Source organism: Prosopis cineraria, unplaced genomic scaffold, assembly GCF_029017545.1.
Source record: "Prosopis cineraria cultivar Desert tree isolate PC_DT_omini unplaced genomic scaffold, ASM2901754v1 PC2, whole genome shotgun sequence".
Lineage (NCBI taxonomy): Eukaryota > Viridiplantae > Streptophyta > Magnoliopsida > Fabales > Fabaceae > Prosopis > Prosopis cineraria.
Genome location: NW_026555333.1, coordinates 47,954,300 through 47,969,365, shown reverse-complemented (window position 1 = coordinate 47,969,365; position 15,066 = coordinate 47,954,300).

The following is a 15,066-nucleotide window of genomic DNA, read 5'->3' as shown; positions in this document are numbered from 1 at the left end:
AAATAGAAACACTAGGCCTAATCCTAATGCCTTAAATCAAGGACCAATATTAGAAAAGAGAAGCTACTTATTTTAGATCTGTAACTTAAAGATATGCACTTTCTGAGCGTGTAGCATGTATTGTAAAATAAAAAACTATTGAATTCAAGAAAGAGTTGCAAATTATTATCACTGAAAGGAGTGACTATTAAATTCTTAAAAAAATTATTCTAAGAGATGGCTCCAGTAATTTACAATTGAGATATCAAATTTTACAATTTTTTTGTGAATAACTTACAACTTCTTTTCAAAATTTTAGTATCTCAATTGTAAATTACTAAATTTAAAAATTTTGAGAAGAGGTTGCAAATTAAACTTAGAGAAGTTGTAAAATTTGATATCTCAGTTATACATTACTGGAGCCATCTCCTAGAATAATAACTTTAAGAATTTAATAGCTCTTCCATTCAAAATTTTGAGAAGGAGTTGCAAAATTTGGTATCTGAGTTGCAAATTACTAGAGCATTGTCCTAAAATAATTTGATAACTTTGTAAGTTTAATAATTCAATAGTTCTTCTAACCAAAGTTTCGAGAAAGAGTTGCAAATTATTCATAAGAAAGTTGCAAAATTTGGTATTTGAGTTGCAAATTATTGGAGCTATATTCTAGAATAATAACTTTAAGAATTAGTTCTTTCACTCAAAATTTCGAGAAGGAGTTGCAAATTATGCATAATGACATTGCAAAATTTGGTATCTAAATTGCAAATTACTGAATCGTTGTCTTAAAATAATTTGGTAGCTTTACAAGTTTAATAATTTAATAGTTCTTTCACCTAAAATTTGGAGAATGAATTACAAATTTTTTATAAGATAGTTATAAAATTTGGTATCTTAATTGCAAATTACTAGAGCCATCTCCTAGAATAATTTTTTTAAGAACTTAATAGTTCTTCCACTCCTTCAATGATAATAATTTGCAACTCTTTCTCGAATTCAATAGTTTTTTATTTTACAATGCATGCTACATACTCAGAAAGTACATATCTTCAAGTTGCAGATCTAAAATGAGTAGCTTCTCTTTTCTAGTATTGGTCCTTGATTCGGAGTATTAGGATTAGGCCAAATGCTTCTATTTCTTTCATAGAACAAATAAATCACTAAAGGGCTCCTCCATTCCATTGATTCAGAGGATTGAAGCTTGATAGCATTAAGTAGTGAACAACAGATGGCAGAACTAGTGGTTGTATCTACCCACTATGATGATAGAGGAGGAGACGTCAGAAATAAGGAATAAGGGCACACTATTGTTTTCAAAAGGGATGTATTTAGGTTCGAGACTCGAGAGCATGAGTTTTTGAGAGAACATCATAATACTGGTGCATGATTAGGATTTTTTATAAGGGTAATTGAGTATTATTGCTTGTTAGTTATGATCACTGAAGGATTATGGGACTTATGTGGAGTTTTTGAATCTCTTAAGATTTATCTTAAATAAATTACTTTCTTTAAAACTTGATTGTCATTTTTCCAATGGTTTTTGTGTGCCCAAAAATGTACATCTTTTCGGTTGTGTACGGTTAGGCCTAGAGGATAATCAGCCCGATACAATTTTCATGACCTGATTTAACAATCGCTCCAAGCTTATGTTGCGACCATAATAAAAAATAATAATTTAATGGTATCATGAATATAATTACCTATAATGGAAAACACTTAATATATGATAAAAAATAATTAAGTTGACCCCACCAACTAACCATACTTAGGCCCTGTTTGGTAGGAATGAATGGAGGGTTGGATTTGAGACTTATATTAGGAATGGCCCAATTTGGTATGCTTGGTATGAGTAATTGAGATTAGCTTGAGATTGCTTAGTACCACTTAGAAGGAATTACTCAAACTCACCTCCATCTAATATTTAAAAATTTGTCTTGGGATTGGAAAATTATGAGACAAAGCCATCCTTGTTCATAATAATTTCAGACAAAAGTGCCCCTCTAAATTTTGTCAATCTTCTTCGCAATGCTGGCAAAACACTCATCCCCATCATTGACAAAGTCCTGATTCCGTCAATCTCCTCTAGTCTTTTACTTAGCTTGGATGAGAAAATTAGCATTGATAACACTCATTTTCTTTGTTTTCTTCTTTCATTTTATGGGTTCTATCTATTATTTTGGTTCACTTTATGTTTTTGCTTTGAAACAAATTGATGAGTATTGCCTCGTTAGGCCTACTAAAATTTTTTGAATAAATCTTGTCCAAGTTTGATAGTGTCTACTTTATTTTTCCATATGATTAAATGTTTTAGCCTAAATCATCCTTGTTATTTCATTGTAATCAAACTTTGTATATTTATTTTCTTTCATAGATGGGTGAGGAGGTTAAGGCTATTGTTCCAAAGTCTATCTTGAGGAAGTAGAAGAGGGAAGAGGAATCGGCATTGACCGAAAAGCAAGACATTGGAAATACTAAGAAGAAGAGAGAGGAGAGTCATGATGGGCAATAAGAAGTAGAGGAAGAAGACAACAAGGAGGCTAGAGTGGTGGAAAGAGCTTTTGTGCATGGTCAGAGAGCAAAGGTAGTGGCCTTTTGCGCTGCCATGGTTGCAGGGAAGCTGAGAAGGAGATTGATTGGAAGAGCAAGGGTTACAATTTTTTTTTAATTTAAGGGGTATTATATTATTTTTATAATTTATGTTTAATTATAAAATAAAATGATAGAAAGTATTTTCTATCAATACTACTCCATACTAAATATAATTTTAAAACTTCCTTATCACTCTCATTCCCATTACTAATGCTAGTCCCAATTTCAATATAGATCTTTTTAAATTAAGGCCTGTATATCAAACAAGGCTTTAGTTCCTCTCTAAGCCTCCATCCTACCTACTTGGCCAATGGCAATTCCTATTGGGATTTTCTTCTTTTGCATCCATGTGATCAGTCATATGTTTTGCCTACTTTCTCCCCTTCAACCCTCATTTTTCAACCCAAAAAAAAAACTCATTTAAAAAAATATTTTTTGACCAAAGGAATATTACACTTATTTAAAAAATAAAAGTTTCACGAATACTTTTATTAATTATATTATAGAAAGACTTTATACAAATTACAAATAATTAAAATATATTGCTTTTAATTAAAAATAGTGATAATTTTCTACCATTTTAATTATACAAATTATTTTTAACTACATTTCTTAGGGAGTGTTTGGTTAGAGATTTTTGAAGGAAAGGTGAGGAGAGTTATTATCCTTCCCGTATTTGGTTGGTATTTAATAAATTAGAGGGAAGGAGTAGGGGAATCCTCAGCTTTAATTTGCTACAAAACCTTTCAATATCCACCAAAATATATTCTTATATTTATTACGCAATGCATGATATAACAACTATTTAATTTTTATGAAATGATTTAAAAAAAGGATCTGTGGAAGTAATTTCTAGCCATCTCTGTCAGGACCTGAAATGGAGAGACAAGGCCATTCTCAAGACATTAAAACATGCTCTGTCCAAATTAAAATATAGAGTATTAGTAACTAGTTCATAATTTTAAAAAAATGTTAATTGAAATTTTAATTTTTTAAAATTTTACATTCTTTCAATTATGCTCTAATTAAAAATCTATATAAGAGCTTTAATAATAGTAATTAAAATTCAAATATATCACTTTTTAAAAAAGAATAATAAATAAAGTAGGAGTATAATAAGAAAAATAATTATAAAAGTTATCCAATACTCTATATTTTGAGACAAACAAGGTTTTCAAAAAAATGTTATATATTTATGGCTTGGAGGGAGTGAGAAAGAAGTGGGGCTCAAGAGATTTCAATGAAATGAGACCCAAGAACAGCCACATTTAAAAGGACTTCATGAGAACCAAACGACCCTCCTCCCCCTCTATTTATGTTCTCTGATTTCATGTTCACATCTCCTCCATATTTATTTACTTATAAACCAACTCAATGGTTGGAGTAGTAGCAACCAATCCACGTTCATTTATTGCATTATTTCTATTCCTTTTCAATTATTTCATTTTTTTCTTCCACATACAGACACTGATTCTACAATAACACAACTTTGCCTTTAACTTTCAAGATTCTTTTATCCTTATCAAGTGAAGAGTCAAAACACAACGTCAAACTATTTTTCAACCTGCAATTCCATAAGTAATGTGATTGACAATGTCGTACGGAGCTTATGAACCTAACGTATTTTCTTCGTCTTTTCGGTTGCGCAAGGTTAGGCCGAAAGGATAGACGGCCCAATACAATTTTCCTGACCCCATTTAACAATCACTCAGAGCTTAGATTGCGTCCATACTAAAAATTTGTTCATTCATTTTTTTTTAAAAAAACATTTCGTAATTATCAATTTATTGTTATATTCTCCCTCCAAACTACAATATAAATCATTTTATAGAAGCATCCATTAGTTCAAAATATATGACATTGCATAAATTTTATATTTTCCCCCATTTATACCTGTGTTTTTTTTAACATTCTTTGTCTTTAAATGCTTTATGTTTAAATAATATGCACATGTTATTAGAAAAATTCAAAGGCACAAATGAAAAGATGTCTACATTTTTTTAAAAATAAAGGTTCAATTGCTCATCTGATCTTATTTATAAGGTAAAGAAAGATTATTTATTTTGATTTTATTTATAAAGTATTTCAACAATTATTATATTCATTTTTACTATTTTACCTTTATTAAATGTAAAAAAATTTATTAAATTTGTGTTTGAATTTGCCTATATAATCAATTATTGGCACTAAAACCCTGGTTTGGGTAAAAAAAAAAAAACAAAAAGAAAAAACCCAAACACTTCCATTTAGCCCATAATCAATTAATGAGGTGTAACTTTCAGAATCTATTCTTTGCTAGAAACTTCCGCCCGCCCGGATATACCCAATATACCCTTAAACCTTAACTTGAAGCACATGAGTTTCTTCAGTCTCGCCTGCAACATGGATTTCTACAGCAAATTTAGTGTAGTAGAAGACATGTGAAGAGCATGGAGTAGATGCCGGAGGCAACATATATGGCAACACAATGGTTGGTCCAGTGAGCCCGAAGATCCCGGCACCAACCATCAACTAGAAGGCGAACTCTATGATGTCCCACTTCGCTCTTGCTCTCTTCCGGATCTCATTAGTCGATCCTTGAACCTGAGCCACATCTTAGTCTCTTAGATATATTAACACATTCAATCCCTTTTTTTTTTAACCAAAATTAAATTATTAATATTACAATATAATATAATTTAAATATCTATTAATTAATTAGCTCTATAAGTTAAATAATAAATTTTACTTTTTAAATAAAGTTTAACAAATTTGATAATATTATATACAACTTTTTAATATTTATATTTTCAAAAGCAATATCCTTTATGGTGAATTATGCATCTTAAATTTATTTTGAGTAGATCATCCAAACATATTTAATTATGTCAAAGTCAATTTTAAAAAAACAATATCCAAACATGATCATGTTATGACATAATTAATTATATTAATTAATTTTTTCATAATTAATTATACTCAGTTAAAATTTAAATGAGTTATAAATGTTAGTGTATTTTATTTTAAAGTAAATATATTTGATAATCATGACGTTAAAAACTTGTTGAACTTTTAAATAGAATTAATGAAATTTAATATTTTTTTTGATTTTAATAAAAATATTGAAAATAACTTATAAATATAATAAGAACACGTAACATTTTTCTCAAGCTGTGAATTAGTTAACAATTACAAATGTTATGGTCTATATGACTTGTGTGACGTTCAATGGTTTTTTAATTACACAAATCTAAAGATGACGTCCAAGTTGCAACTTGGTAGGGAGCTGGAGCGTCCGTGACTATCATTATCATTTGATTATAGGCCCTCTATATATATACATGAATAACCATCCAGGTTGCTTGGATTGTTAAATATAATTAATTGGGCCTGTGAGTTGAATTAAGGATATCTTTGAGGCCACGTCATTTTTATACCACTTAATAAAAACATGCCATATTTTTTTTTTCTTTTTTTCCAAATTCATCCACACAAAAAAAAAGAAGAAGCCATGCCATGTGAAATTCATTTAATCTTACATGTTACATCACATTTATGTGAAATTCATTTAATCTTACATGTTACATCACATTTATGTCATCTTAAATTATTTTAATTTATTATCTTTTCTCTTCATGATAATGATAAAGAGAGAAAAGATAAGAAACTAAAAAAATTATTTAACAACAATGACACATTAATTTTTATTTGATTGAATTCATATAATTTTATTGGATAAAGTATGAGTATAGTATTTTTGGTCCATGTAAAATTTTTTCCATATTGTTAACTCATTCCAATATATTTGCTGCATTTTACATATATAATTGATCATGATCAAGTCGTGAAGAAAAGCATATAAGATATTGTTGGCGTGTGAATCAGGCTGGCAATTATTAACGTGTCCCACCATTTTGTTAGTTAATTATCCAGATGAAGCAGTTACTTAGATCAAAAGGATTCCATATTTGTTTTTGTTAGATAAATGAAGCCTACAGTACTGTGACCAAATGAAAATTAACAACATATAAAAACTTTACACGTGTGCTGTCACATCCCAATTTCTTCTTTTCAGTCAGCGGCGTATATGGGGCGTAGTTCCTATGCAGATTCAGACTCAGAGAGTTAATCGTAGTGAGTGTTGTCGGGTTCCGAAGTTTAATTCCGTGGATTTCAAGGCTTCTAAAAATTAAGTAAGTGATCCAAATCTTCATCTTTTTTTTTTCTTTTTGATATTTTTTAGATCTGATATGAAAAATAAATTTAGAGCTAGATAAATTTGAAAATTATTAGGTGTTTTTAATTGATTATTAGGCTGTTAAAATAGCCAAAAAAAATTAAATTAAGAGTTTATATACGTGGGTTTTGTCCAGCTCATTGATTTTGAGATCTTTAAAGCAGTTTTTAAGAGACTTACGATAAATAAATAATAATTTAAGAATTAATGGATTAGAAATTTTTTCTGGACATTACATTTATTTACAAATAAGTTGAATAGGAAAAACTTTAAAGATAGAATTTGAGTATTTTGGGAAAAATTTTACAATAAAGGGGTTTCTTTTAATTTTATAGAGGTGTAAATGGACAAAATGTATATAAATTAATTTAAGTTAAATGATAAAATAATTTAGATATTAAATAGGGAATGTTAGGAGCAGTCAAAGTAAATTTTTGAATAAAATAAATTATCAAGACTTATTAAATAATATATTTATTATTATTAATTTTTGTAAACTAGCATTTGTGTTGGTAGTTCTGTGAATATTATGGAACATATAAATTTTAGCTTGAAAAAGAGGTGACAATAATTATTTTTTTATTGTGCTATAATATTACACACACACACACAAGCTATTTTAGAAATATTGCACCCACTTAGGGCTTGTTTGATTTATCATTGATTAAAAATATATTTTTGAAATTGTCTAGCATGCTTAGCTATAACTTGAACCTATCTATTATTTTGTTCCTTTTCAAACATGCTAATTTATATTGTTTAATGAATCATATTGTAGAAATGGTTATTTAGGATTATTTGAATTTTTTCAAGCATGCTTATGAATACTTGAAATATTATAAGAAATATATATATATATATATATATTTAAGCATGTTTGTGTGTTTTGGAACCTTATGGATGTGATGCAATTGTGGAGAGTATAAGGGAAGATATGATTATGGGAGAAGTGTTGGGGATTTTGTTGCTATTTTGGCCACATGATAAGCTACCAAGGACCTCGCAATTGACATTTCTTGCTAGGGCTCCTTTTTCTTAGTTTGAGACTATGGGACATTTGGCATCTCCTTTTAAGGAGAGAAGTTTAATCTTGCTAGTAATGCACTTTTGGTTGGGTGTGTCCTCAAACTAGTCTCTAGCTAGTGGGATAAGTTGGATAAGAGATAAAAAGGAGGGCCAGGGATGGCATAACATATTCGTATGACTTTTTGTTATACTTTTGAATCGAACAAGTAATATTCCTTTATTTGTAAACTAGTATTGTAAAATATATTATGTATAAATAGATACTGTGAATAGGTGTACTATTCTCTTCCAAGAGAATAATGAATACACAATTGCAGAACCTTCAAGCTTTATTCATATAGTGGCAGCTGATTTAAAGATGGGACAACAAATAAATAAAGTTGCTACACAACGATGGGTACGGAATACAAGCAAGATACCTACTGATTTTATCAAACTAGAGACAGATGGATCAACTACTGCAAATGGTTTAAGTAGCTATGGTGTGGTTTTAAAGGATGCTAAGGGTAATTGGATCTTGGGCTTTAATCAAAAGCTAGGTCATATTCCTCTTGCTATGGTTGAGATATGCGGTATTTTTATAGGTTTGGAACTATGTTAGGAAAAAGGGTTCAAGAATGTGAAAGTTTATTGTGATTGTGTGTATTCTATTGCCACCATCACAAGAGATAACCATACTGACCACCCTTTCCAAAATATCATTGAGGCTACTAGGAAATTAATTTGTAGAAATTGATCTATAAATTTTAATTTTACATTTAAGGAAGATAATAAAGAGGCTAATTATTTGGCAAAGATTTGTCATAGTATCCCCATTGACTCTAATCTCTTTAAGGTGCCAATACAGATAGGAGTCTGAGTCTTTGGGGTGGTACCATTTTTGTGTTTCTTCTGTTCTTTGTTTTGGTTTTGTTTTTTCCTATGTATTTTTCTTTTTGTTTTTCCTTGTTTCTTAGGTGGCTCTCTTTTGCTTTGGCCTTGGTTGCCATCATGTACCTCTTGGAGTTTTCTTCTATTTTGAATGAAGTTTATCCATGCTTATTAAAAAAAAAAGATAATTTGAAATGAGATTTTGAACTAGTTTGTTGATATATTTAAAATTTTCATATCTTATTGAAACGGTTGGTCTGATACGTTACCTCTTATAATTTTTAGGTGTAGTTTTTGATCGGTAATAAGGGAAGGCATTGGAGAATTGAGTAATGACTCAATTGTCCTCTAAGCATCGCACATGTTTAGTTTACATTTTGTTTATTACCATAACTTAGGAATGTATATTTAAATTAGTATTTTATTGATTTTGAAACCACTAAATTATAGTACTTTGAGTCCTTTAAAACTATTTTGAAGAGCTATTTTATTTGATTTTGAGCTATGCCTTACAGTTTTTATTAAAGTCTCTTTTTGTTTGTTTTTTTAATTTATGGAAAATAGTTGCAGGCTTAAAAGCCTTGGTTGTTTTATTAGGATCCTAATATCTAATTAGCAAATTATTATTATTATTATTAGACGATATTTTTTTATAAAAATAAGGAGGGTACATGTGTATGTGATTTTTGTAGATATGACAACACACCCAAAAAAGGAATGAATTGAGTGTTTATGAAGATTCTTTCAAAAATTTTTCAACAACACTATATGTAAGAAAAAGTTTGAATAAATTTAAGTTCTAAACTTTGATTATAAGAATGTTAAAGTAATTTGCACAAACTCAATATGTGTAAAATTAATTTCTAAGTGAAAGTTTAAGTATGAGTATTAGAAATATCAAATTTAATTTTGTACACTAAAATATAGTATAAATTAAGGTTACTAGAAATATAAAGAGTTAAGAGAAGAAATAATGCAAACTATGATTTATCCTGGTTTAGTTCCACCACTTGAACCTACATCCATTTTCCAAGCAACTACTTTAAATTTTTCCACTATAACACAAGTTTAAGTGTGTATTTGCTATCACAGTATAATCATAAGTTTAGTTTGAATACTTGTAAACCTTTATAACAATTAACTTCACTAGTGAGCTCTTTTTCTTAATAGAACAACATCTCTTAATTATACGAGAAATATTTCCCTCATCTTTACAAGGATTTTGAGTATATAAATTACTCAGTTAAAACTTTTTATAAGAGCAATGATAAGTACAATGAAATTGTAATACTCAAAAGATGAAGATATAAATGATATTAGCTTAAGAATAATGATTTTCATAAAATAAGAGTAATACGAGTATGAATTTTATAGCTTGATGATTTCTAAGCTCAACCTGCTATTAAGATGAATTTGAAGTGTTATATTTATAACTAATGGAATGAAATAGGAGTTAGAGACATAATATGATTGTTTATAGCCATTATATAGTGATTATAGCCATTGGTGACATTTCAAACATGAAACAAAACTCATCACCCATGAAATGAACATTTCACATGCACAAGTGATAAATTAAGCGTGAATCATTTTTGACTCAAGCTTGAAACATCATGAAAGTATATTGAAGTGACAAATCAAATAGGAATCATTTTTTATTCAAGTTTGAAACATCATACAAAGGTGACAAATTAAGTGTGAATCATTTCTAACTCAAACTTCATACAATATACCTAAGTGACAAATCAATCGTGGATCATTTTTGACTCAAGCTTGAGATGCCATTTAGTATGCCTAAGTGACAAATCAAGCTTGAATGCTCTTGCTCACAAGTTTCAAATGACTAGAAGAAACTCTAATCCATTCAGGATGACAAATCATACTTGAATGCTCTTGTCTTTCAAGCTTGAAATTGTTGGTAGAAGCTCCAAACTTCATATATTTGACAATTTATGTGTGGACGCTATGTGCTTTCAAGTTTGAATTGGATCACATAGGCTATTCAATGAAAAATAAGGTTTTGAATGGCATTTCAAGCTTGGATAGTAAGTGATTTGCGCATAAATTGCACACTAAAGCATTTTAAGTGGAAACAATGCTTCTGGCTGATTTTTCAAGCGTATGTACCATTTTCATTCATGTGTGTGTTGGAGGGCTTCACTGTACAGAATTTCATGAGGCTATAACTTATTCAGTATAACTCCAAATCTAACAAATTATATATTGTTAAAAAGCTGTTAAAGTCTAGTTTTCAATAAAAAAAATTTTACACTTAAGTTCAATATAAATTTTGAGATATGAAGAGTTATTGGAGGTCAACTTTGAATATTGTGTAGAATCAATATCTCAACACTCAACTTTTAAAATTTATATCTCTTTCAATAGAACTCCATTATAAATAAATAAAATATTATTAAAAAAATGTTGGAGTCTATTTTCAAATGAGATATGTTTTACATTAAAATGATTTATGTAGTGAGAGATATGACTAAAAATATGGCTAAAGGTCAAATATAATTTTCTGTACAATTCTTATTTCAAAGCTTAAATTTTAAGTGTTCATAACTTTTTCAACTTAACTCCTTTTTAAGTAAATAGAACAACTTTGAAAACTCTATAGTGTTTGTAATCAAAACATTGCAAACTTCATGAGGTATATATGATCAAAGATGAAAAACATGATTGCAGAAAAATATATCTCACTCTTTCTCTTAAGCCAATATTGTGTATCTAAATCAATGAGTTTAATATAAATATTTCTAGCTTAATAATATTACACCTATCAAGTCCAAGGCTTCCAAAATACATTCATGATTCAACCTTCTTAAGCTCTTATTGGATCAACCTTCTCTTATTCTTTATGTTATTCAATCATAAGTGTAGCATGTAAATGATGACTTAGTTTCTTTCTCTTCATATTCACCCTCATCTTCACTTTGACTACCATTAAATGATATATCATTAACAAAATAATTAGTCCAAATATCAATATGCGTATAAGTATAGGAATGAAAATTATGGTACTATGTATAGGAAAATCTTTATATCCAATATATAAATGATAATATTTTGAATATCTTTGGATATAAAGTTAGTTTAAGATAAGGAAAAGTGTAATAATATAAAATAAATTTTATACACATAAATTATTTTTTCAAATAATATAATATGAAATAATATAAGTAAAAACACTTTAAAACACTTGTTCCACAGTTATAGTTATTTACTATATATATGCGAGAAAACAATTAGACATAAGTATACATTTAATTTTTTTTTGTCTATCATCATCAAAACTTAAATTAAATATAATTTTATAAATCATTATATTCAACAATTTTGGCTTGGACAAGTTATAATCCTTATCCATCCAACAGAACTTGCCATCACTTGTAAGGAGAATGCTGAATGCCACATGCATGCGCGTCTGGCTTCGGCACTGATCACTCATCAGGATAAAAAATTTAATAAATATGTCCGCTATCAGTACAAATTTATATTAATTTTTCTAAAAAAATCATTTTAATAAATATAATATTAAAAATAAAGATAATTAATTTTTTAAATGTCATTTTTTAATAAAATTATAAGTTAAAAATTTTCAATTTGAATTGCCCAAAAGTAAATCTAGATATTTAATTTATAACAATGATAAAAACATTTAATATTAAGTTTGAACAATTCAAATTAAATTTGGAGTGTTTAGATTGGTTATAAAATATATTTATTAAAAATTTCTACAATTTTTATAAAATTTTTACTTTAATAAATATAAAATAAAAACTTTAAATTTAAAGCTAAATCATCCAAATTATTAAATTTAAATTGTTTAGATTAAGAACAGCATGGTACTGTGCACAGGCGCATCCGCTCGGCCATTGTCATCACAATGTCTTTGATATCAGCTTTAAATAATGCCACGTTCAGCATGCTTTCCTGGAAACGTTTGGCAACTGAGCTCCCAATTTTGATTCAGCCTCCTTGGGTAGGACACGGACATCCTTTGATAGTTTGATATATTCTCTCCTGATCATGATATAAGGTATTTATTTTTAAAAAATTTACTTAATTTAAAATATAGGACATTTGGTAGAAGTGGAAAAACGAAAACAAAATTTTCTAAATTTTAAACAAATCTTAAGATCTAGCTCTTACTGAAAGGACTCAAAGTCAGGCCAAAAGCCCGGTTTAAAAAAAATAATATTATAATTCAATTTTGTTCTTCTAAAGAATGATTTAATTCAACATCATAATATTTAATATTATAATTTAACTATAAAATTCAACATAAATTAAATCAAGATCTTACATCATCTAGAAAATAAATAAAAGATTTTAAAGTCTAAATACATGTTAGTTGTTGTAATCAGAATTCACAACAAAGTTTCATAAACAAAATATATAAGGTATATTGATATAATTCTCATAGAATAAGATGAGGAATCAAAATTTTTAAATCAAATTAAAATCTTAAAAGTGAGTATCAAATTGAAATCTCGAACATTTATAACTTAAAAAATCATTTATGCAAGAAGAGGAATTACTTGAGAGTGAGAAAGCTAAAAAAACAAAGCAATATAATGCCGAGAGGAAAACACTGAGTTGAGAGATAGTGAGTCAAAAGATGAGATGGAGAGGCAAATGGAGAGACGAAGAGAGCCAGAGGGCAAGCATAGTAGTGAGAGAGAGAAGCAAGACAACTAAAGGAAATGAGAAAGTGAGAGGGAAAAGTTGAGTAGAGAGATAAAGAGAGCTAGAGAACTGAAAATGATTGAATATACTTAGGTTTTTTTTCCCATTTGTTAAAAGATTGAAAGAAAAAAAATAGAACCGAGTTTGGAGAATCGTCCATGCCTGGGCATTTCTTTTAAATTTAGGGCTTCTTAGGGCCAGGCTTAGAGGCCTGGTTACCCTAAAAATCTTTCTATTTTTCAAGTTCAAACCTTTATTTAAGTAAGGTCTCTAAGCTCGAACCTTATTCTTAACTCTAACATTGGGTAACTTTTATAATTATTTTTTTAATTATACCCCTATTGTATTTATTACTCTTTTTGAAAAAATAATGTATTAAAATTTTAATTACTATTATCAAGACTCTTAGATAAAATATTTAGTGAAGGTATCATTAAAAAGATATAATTTTTTTAAGAAATTAAAGTTTTAACTAATATTTTTTAAAAATTATAAATTAATTACCAACATCTTATATTTTGATTTAGGGAGAGTACGTCTGTTTCCAATATTATTATTGTATCTCTACATGGATAATTTATATTCTGATCTGAAGGGAACATATACTTTTTTCAATTGGACCTCGACCATTTCATCCACTTTTTATTTTATATTTTACTTCTATTTTACTTCTTTCTCAATCCAAATATTCTCCCTAAGTGAGGACACTTTTCATTAGAATTTGCTGTGGAATCTTCTAATATCCACCAAAATATATTCTTATATTCATCACACAATGCATGATATAACACCTATTCAATATTTATGTAATTAATATAAAATAGCCTTTTTACAAAAATTGTGAATAAGTTATTATATCCTTCAACGCCAAATAAATAACATTAATTAATTTGGAATGAAAGGTAAAATAATACTCCATTCGTTAAAAAATATAAGATATCTTTTGAGGAGTTGTATGTTAAAAAAAGTAAGACATTTTTAATCTTTTGAGGTGTAATTATTATCTTTTTTTTTTCAAAAGTGCTCCTATTGATGAATAACTTTATATTTATTATAAGGTGTTTGATAGGAATAAATATAAAAATATAGGGTTAATTTAAAAGTAAATAACTACTTTATTAAGGGATGTTAAAAATGGTTTATATTTTTAAACGGAGGGAGTACCATCAAGTTTTTTTTTAAAGAATAAATCTATTTTTTTATAATAAATTAAATATTGTCTTGCCATGACAGCCTACAATTGTTACTTTTACAAATATCGTCTTGCCATAATAACCCACAACTGTTACTTTTATAATCGCAGTGAAAACATTATTATATAACATCCGTTTTTTTAGCAGCCTAATTAAGAAAATACTTTTCTGAGAAGTTAGGATTTAAATTATCTAGAATTAAAACCTATAAATTTAAGCAAAGTTTTCTTTCTCTTTTTTGTATTTTTCCTTATTCTAGCTATTATTGTTTTAAAAAAATAAGACTGTGTGTGTGTGTGTGTGTGTTTATTTTTAAAGGCAAATTCACATAAGTTTAATTTACGATTCTCAGCTTCAAAGAATTTAGATTCAAAAGATTAAATTAAAAATGTAAGTTTAAGAAATTAAAGTATCAACTTGAAAAAATAATATTATATGCTGGCTAGACCTTAATATTTTAATTTATCCATAACATTAACAGAGAGCCGAAAATATAAAAGT